The following is a 6,596-nucleotide window of genomic DNA, read 5'->3' on the forward strand; positions in this document are numbered from 1 at the left end:
CTATTTATCACTATACTTATTAAGACAAGATGCATATACATATATATGTTGTTACATACATATGTGATTACATATGTAAACTTGCATTCTGTATAATAACTTTCAAGCTATTTCTAAGGTGGAATTCAGGAAACTAACACGACCCATCTATGGGCCATTTCACTCTGTTGGTAAAATAAAATCCATATAGCCCTAACTGGTTTGGCTCAGTGGATAGAGTGTCAGCCTGTGGACTGAAGGGTCCCAGGTTCGATTCTGGTCAAGGGCGTGTGGGGGTATGCAGGAAGCAGCTGATTGATGTTTTTCTCTCATCAATGTTTTTAATTCTCTGTCTCTCTCCTTTCCTCTCTGTAAAAAATCAATAAAATATATTTTTAAAAATAAAAATAAAAAATAAAATCCATATGAAGCACCCCAGAGGCCACCAGCTCCGTCAATGAGACATGTGCTCTTTTTGCTCGCCTTATTGTCTTGAGCACCTTTGGGCTTCTGGGCATGTTCTAGGCACATGTATCTTTTTTTCCTTTTTTGGCAGAAGTTTCAAAGCAAAGTCCCAAGTCTGTTTCCCAATCCCAAATTCTCAATTGCTGTGAGGATGTTTTTAGCACTTTCTAAAGCAACATTGTTCAATAGAACTTTCTGCAGTGCTGGAAATGTTCTGTATCTGCACTGTCCAATAAAGTAACCATTGGCCATATATGGTTATTGAGCACTTAAACCATGGCTAGTGTGATTAAGGAACTGAATTCTTAGTTACATGTGCCTAGTGATTACCATATGGAACAGAGTAGCTCCGGATAATTTAAGATTCTGGTTCACAGGGCCCAGAGCGTCCCAGCAACAGCATTCTTGCAAAACAACCTAGTACAAGAGAAGTTATGTATTTAATTATGAGTTATGCCTTAACTGATTCTCGATGGGTTTTGAAGCAGAATGTTGGTATGCGCATTAAAAAGGCTTATGGGAATCTTTACTAGTAAGTAAAAGATAACAAATGGAGGGATATGTTGTGGTAACGATTAAGGAATAAAAGCAGAATAGTGTTATTTGAATTGAATTTTAATTTCTAAACTCTACATATTTGAAGAAGACTAGAACTGTCCAATTCAATATAAAATTTTTCTCTTTGCCAGTGTAATTACTAGGGCTACAAAAATTTAATTAAAGAAAGTGAGATATTACTGTGGGCTGAAATAGGAGCAAAAATAAATGAATAGGACATCAGGTTCTGCTGTATATGAGAATGGACTAAAACTCTAGGATCACCTCCAATGGAATTATCTACTTGACAGAATTGTGAAGATTCAATAAATCATTTATGAAAGAACTTAGCATAATGCTTATGATGCAGTAAGCATTTGATAGATATTAGCACTTATAATTAGTATTTCTGCCTATATCTTTTAAAGACATCTTTTAAGTCCCTCTGAGAACATAGGAAGATGCTTTAGGTAATTAATTTTGGAAAAGTTATTTTATTGGGAATAGATCATAAAAGATGAAACATAGACAACATAAAAGCAAGAAATGCCAGATTGCCATCCCCATTTATTAAATGCTGCCATAGGTAGAACTGTTACAAGGAAAGTGGGTCAGATGTCTCAGGTACATTGGGTCAGACAGTACTGGACTAGTGAGACCAGAGGGGAAAGAATAGGAAGAAAAAGTAGCTAAGAGGGCTGCTTGTATTTTAGATGTTTGAATTTGTAGTATATTACTGAATATAGTTCATTGATGGTGATGTTCTTGTCAAAGATAATCAAGGAAGTCATCGTGAAAGAGTATTTGAGGCACAAGGAGAGTAGTGGAAAGGGTGATGGCCCTGGAATCAAGTCAACTAGGTTCCAATCCTTATATTCACATAACTTAGACTAATGGCCATCTTCTGGTCCCCAAATACCCTTTCTTGGAAAATTACAGTGCTGGATGACCTTAAGATTATTCCTGCCCTAAAACTCTGACTATGAAAACCCAGTGGGCTCTAGTCCTCCAGACTCCCCGAAGCTCTGCTGCTTTTCAGGCAAGCCTGCTGTGTTAGTCCTCTGGCTTGTTTTTTGCAATCTTGAAGCTCAAGTTGTGTGAACAGTGTTATTGAGCAGCATGCACAAAAGCAGTTGGAAGGGTGGGAGTGAGTGACAGCGGGTGGGTGAGCAGATTAAAGAGGAAAAGGTTGGAAGAGAGTAGTGTGTGTGAAAAAGAAAGCAGTCCTTACTCCTTTGACATTCTCTTGCTATATTTCCCAACAATAGCTATCCAAAGCCAAATGCCAAAATGAAGGCATGAAAAATAATTTGGACTTTGGAGTTAAGCAGACCTGAATTTTAATCCAAGCTGTGGATTTGATATGCCCAACTTCAGGGTTTTTGTTTTGTTTTAAATCTCTGGGATATTTATGGTTAGCAGTTTATGGCGATTAAATGAGATAAATTACCCAGCAGATAATACGTGTTCAGTAAATATTCTCCTAATTTTGCCTCTTTAAATTTGCTTAATTCTCTCCCCATCTTACTCATAATATAAAACACTAGTCAAAGAAACAAACAAGTAGGGATGCTTAGAGATCTTATTGAGAGGGTGTAAAGAGCCTGCCGTGGGGGAGAGAAGGGTACTGAACAGAGAAAAAGCCATAGCCCAAAGCCTAGTCTCTCCGTTAATGCAGCCTCTTCCTTTGGGTAACCTCACAATTTTCTGGTTCCTCCAAGCCACAGAAATGATTATTAGAAAAGCACTCCTAACTGCTTCTCCAACGCCGCCAACAGAAAGATTCACGGCGCAGTGGAGGAAAGAGAAGAGGCACCACCTATCTTATACCCATCGGAAGTTAGCTAAGCTGGACCCTGGAGAAACACCCGCTCCTTGCTCCTCTACCCGAGGGAAGCAAAGGCACCTTTACCCGTCTCTCTAAGTCGCATACTCCACCTGACCCCTTGTATTTGGTTCTAACGTAGTTTCTGTTTGAGGGAAATACTGGCAAGCGGTGAGCCGCCACTTCTCTGCAGGCGTTAGCTCCCCGCCTCGGAGAACTTTCAGGACCGCGGACAGCGTCCACACCGGCAGCGGGCTCTATGGCCCAGGCTCCTACCCGGAGCTATCCTGCCAAAGGAGGGGCTGGAGGAGGGAGAGGGGCTGGAGGAGGGGGAGAGGCGGGTTATCATTTTGTGGTTCTCCATCTGGCCGGTGACTGGCTCCAGAGTTCGGTGAGAAACCCTTCCCCAGAGCCAGTTACTTCGCACCTCTCAGTTCCAGATCTCCACGAACCAAGCTTTGCACAGGTAGTGGGGTCAGGAGTGTCAGGAGCAGGCTTGCTGTTCCAGTCTCCCCCCATTTTTCCTTGACCTTCCTTTCGCTTCTAGTCTTTTGGGACTTTTATCTTATTCTTCGATCACAATATAAAACACCTACCCGTAGGTGTGGGAGGATTCAGGGGGGAGGAGGAGTTCGGGACTGTGTCCTGTGAGGCCACACTGCCCTACTCTGGCCCCCTGGATTCGTAGGAAACTGATGTGCTTTGAGATGTGGAAAGAGAGGAGGCTCTGACGGGGTAATAAGTGCGGTGAGAATCCTTTCCCGGGGCTGCCCTCTCCCCCCCTCGCCCCACATTTCTCCCATCACGTTCTCCTCGCCGCCCGGCGCGTCACCGCTCCCAGGGGACAGATGTCCCCGGAGCGCACCGGCCTAGTCAGGGCACCGGGCTCCGCCGGAGTCCCTTTGAAGAGTTTGCGCGCAGGTAAAAGGGCAGATGTTGTCCCGCCCTCCCCTCGGGCTGCGGCGGAAAAGCATCTCTTTTTTTCCGTGGGCTCATTCCCAGAACCGAGAACCGAGAACCAAGCTGCGGGAGCTGGGTGTGCGCCAAAACGGGAAGGAAAAGAGGGGCCCGGCGTCTGCGGAGCCTCGAGCGGCCCGGACGCTGCTCGTGGCTCCCTCCTCTGCCTCTCTCCCTGGCCGCCGTGAGGCTGCATCTGCCCCCGCCCCGCCTGGCAGCTCCCGGGAGTCGGAGCCCGGCGTCCCCAGACGCTGGAAGCTGTCCGGGGCCCCATTCCGGGCCAGAGTCTGGGAGAGACCCCGACCCAGCTCCTTGCTCCTTCCCGGGCGGGGGGTGGAGGGAGCAGCACTCAACCTCCTCGCCATGTTCCTGCTTCCTCCCTCCCGGGGGCTTGGGCTTCCTGATTCATTCAACCAGAGACATCATCCCATCTGCGGAGGTCCAGCCGGGATGCAGCGGGTGCGCAGGGGCACAAACTGCGGCGAAGGGGGACTTTCACTCACCTGAGGGTTAGCGGCGATGAACTGGCTGCTGGCAGTCCGCACTTACAGCCGGGCTCTCTCTCTCCCACTGTGATGCAGGGCGCTGGTGGCAAAGGAAGGCTGGAGGCAGCCGCTGCTGCTGAACAGCTCCTCAATTATTCAAAGAGCCCCCCCCCCCACTCCTGCCCGGATCTGCCTGTCATCAAAATGGTCTTTATTCATGATAACATGACTTTAAAATTAACAAGGCAACTTTTGATTTACAGCTTCACTTAATGTTGCCATTTTAGTATTGCCCACTGCGCCCCCCCTCTCTCACACACACACACACACACACACACACACACACACACACACACACACAGCTATCTGCCATTCTCAACTCCTCCCTGGCCTACTGAGCCTCCAAGATACGGCTTTCAGTATCTCAGGCTGTCCGGAGACTGAGGGGCCAGAATGGTAGCCGTTCTCTGCCCGGGAAAGCAGGACCAGGCAAGCCTGCAGTGTTGGTGTGTTGAGAAGGCATCTATCAGCAGCCCCTCCTCTGCTGGACTTGGCCCTGAGGAAAGCTGGCCACTCAGACCTGCTTCCTGCCCTCTGAAAGCATACCCCCTCCTCACCTGAGCTCTTGTTGCTCTTAAATTTCTTCTACTACCCTCCCCCCTCAGCATTATTGGAAAGAAAGGGAGAGATTGAATTTTTCTCTTCGCCTAAAACAAAATCAAGACCTCCTCCTTCAAAGCTCCAGTAGGCCAAGTTTTTCTTTGGGTTCTCAACATCTTATAAGTGGAAGGACTGTGAATTTGAGATGTGAAGACCCACCAGGAATTCCAGTCTGTGTGAACTTGGGTTATTTCATTTCCCTTAGCCATTCTTTTTTTTTAAATCTGGAAAATGATCTCCTCACAGGACTGTTATGAGAATTAGAAATGATAATGATCTTGAATTGCCTAATGCAATGCAATGCTGGGTACATATTGGGAACTCAATAAATGAGAGTTCTTCTCTCACCAAAAAATAAGAAGGTTGTGATTTGTGCCTGTGGAACAGAGATATCTTTTGTAAACTTGGAAGGGGGGGTATCTGTGAGGTCAGTTAGGCAGATAACCAGTTGCAGTGGGAACAGGAAAGACACGAGCTTTTTATTTCCCATTGGTTCTGTTAAGACGAATATCCCAGAGCTATGTTATATCGTTAAAAGATGAGGACTAGATGGTAACAACCCAGACATGTTTGGTCTCCTCAAAGAGAATGAATTATTTAACATGCATTGGGTAGACTGATTTGTATGGAAAGTACCTGCATGAATTCTTGGATCTTTGGTCCAAGCCCTTAAAAATATATGGGAGTTAACGAAAGTAACTCCCTGCCCTCAGAAACAAATTCACTGGACTTGTGTTTGAGGAGAATACTGGCTGACTGATACGCCCTCCCTAGAAAGGAGCAGTTCAAATCTACCTTTAGGCTGTGGGCTCTAGCTCAGAGCCCCTGGGTTCTTCCCAGAAAAAATGACTGATCAGTGTCTGGACAGTCTTTTGTTGTTGTTAATCCTCACCCGAGGATATCTTTCCTTTGATTTTTAGAGAGAGTGGAAAGGAGAGAGAGAGATACAGAGAGAGAAAAACATCTCACACATCGATTGGTTGTCTCCCACTTGGTACATGACCGAAATCAAACCTGGGACCCTTCTGTGGCCCATGCTCTATCTACTGAGCCAAATTGGCTAGGGCAGGGCAGTCTTGGTAAGACCACTTAGTTCAAGCTCATTACTGCCTTGGACCAGCATCCAGGCTCATTACTGCCTTGGACCAGCATCCAAGCACATCCCCATAATTTAAACTCATGAGAGTCTTGCAGGAGCAAGATATATCAGATCCAAGAAGCCATGAAACAGTGCAGGAAAGGTGGAGAGTTAAAGAATCAGAAATTTGGAGTCATTATTCAGGCTCTGCTAGTTACTTATTCTAAAATCTTTAGCAAATCGCTCAAACTCTCAGAGTCCCATCTTTAAAATGGGAATAGAATGTCTATCTGCCTTCTCCGTGAGACAGTTGTAATGTTCAAATGAAATAATATAAGAGAAATCACACTCATCACTCATACATTAAGAGGTAAAGAGTAAACAAAAGTAAGGAATTAATATTACGGACTAAAGACAACCCTAAATTTAGTCTAGTCCAGATGCATTTGGGCAGGTACTGAAATGTTGGTGTATTTCTGTAAGTCTATGTGTGTGCCTGTAATTCAAGGGGGGCAGCGTTGTGAATGCTGTATTTTTGTATTTTCACTCTCTTCTGTGATGAATTTCTAGATTAAATTTCATTTTTCCTGGCCTTTCAGTTTTAGAACAG

The 6,596-nt window shown here is 45.3% G+C and overlaps 1 protein-coding gene across 1 annotated transcript in view; it reads right to left on the reverse strand.

Annotated features, from left to right (window-relative positions):
- SLC7A14 (solute carrier family 7 member 14) overlaps positions 1-4,443 on the reverse strand; it is a 102,049-nt gene extending 97,606 nt beyond the window's left edge. Inside the window, exon 1 of the mRNA XM_006764101.2 lies at positions 4,267-4,443. The gene's annotated coding sequence lies outside the window, so the exon portion shown is untranslated. The remainder of the gene's footprint in view (positions 1-4,266) is intronic.
- Positions 4,444-6,596: the final 2,153 nt, after the last annotated feature.

The sequence above is a fragment of the Myotis davidii genome, unplaced genomic scaffold (genome assembly GCF_000327345.1).
Source record: "Myotis davidii unplaced genomic scaffold, ASM32734v1 scaffold115, whole genome shotgun sequence".
Taxonomy (NCBI): domain Eukaryota; kingdom Metazoa; phylum Chordata; class Mammalia; order Chiroptera; family Vespertilionidae; genus Myotis; species Myotis davidii.